This window comes from Cervus canadensis, chromosome 11, assembly GCF_019320065.1.
Source record: "Cervus canadensis isolate Bull #8, Minnesota chromosome 11, ASM1932006v1, whole genome shotgun sequence".
Classification (NCBI taxonomy): Eukaryota; Metazoa; Chordata; class Mammalia; order Artiodactyla; family Cervidae; genus Cervus; species Cervus canadensis.
In genome coordinates, this window is record NC_057396.1 from 52,720,585 (window position 1) to 52,721,770 (window position 1,186).

The following is a 1,186-nucleotide window of genomic DNA, read 5'->3' on the forward strand; positions in this document are numbered from 1 at the left end:
ATCGATTGTCTTTATTAAAATTTATTATTTAAACTTACAACTAAATGAATTATACTAAAATAAAGGGAATGCATAAGTAGGACTCATCATTTCTTGATTATTTGACTACATTCTGTGCCTTTGTGGTTATCTGTGTCTAATGTATGCGGACGATAAGAATACTATACAATGATGTTTCATTGTACATCTTCCTAAATCTGCATTCGGTGGCATTGGATATGGTGAGAGTATTTGCCCCACTGAAATCAGCAAATGGTAGAAAGGGGTCTCCTTTCTCCCCTCAAGCCAGTTGTTAAGCACTTACCAGCACATCACTGCAATGGGGTGCCAGTGTCTTTCAGAAGTGGGTACTGAAGACAAAAGCAGAGGAAGGGGGAATATTTGCAGATACTTGACCAGAATCTATTCTCATGCTGCCCCCTTCCTAAGCAAGTGCCAATTTCCCAGCCATATCCTTTGCCTGGTACCTTACCTTCAGCCATAGAATTGGCTCCTAATTGTCTTAAGCCCAGTGGCTTATCCCAAACCTCTGACTATGATCAGCCTCATTCAAGAATGGATTAAAGATCTATATCAGGTCAACAATAGAATCTGAGGTTGATCTGAAGGACCTGCATTTGAGCTACCAGGAAATCTAATCTGCCATTCCTACTAGATATGAACAAAGAAGTCTGTAACCCCAGAAGACGCTGGTAGCCATGTTGGAACCACAAATTAAAGAGACTGCTCGAGAATGAATATAAACCGAGGAAGTAGAACTAAAACACGGTGAGAGAAAAACTAGATTCTGGACAGACCTACGTTAAAAAGAATGTCACTGGTGATAGAAGCAAGGTCTGATGCTATAAAGAACAATGTTGCAGAGGAACCTGGAATGTTAGGTCCATGAATCAAGGCAAATTGAAAGTGGTCAAACAGGAGATGGCAAGAGGGAACGTCGACATTTTAGGAATCAGTGAACTAAAATGGACTGGAATGGGTGAATTTAATTCAGATGACCATTATATCTACTACTGTGGGCAAGAATCCCTTAGAAGAAATGGAGTAGCCATCATAGTCAACAAAAGAGTCCAAAATGCAGTACTTGGATGCAATCTCAAAAATAACAGAATGATCTCAGTTCATTTCCAAGGCAAACCGTTCAATATCACAATGATCCAAGTCTGTGCCCCAACCAGTAATGCTG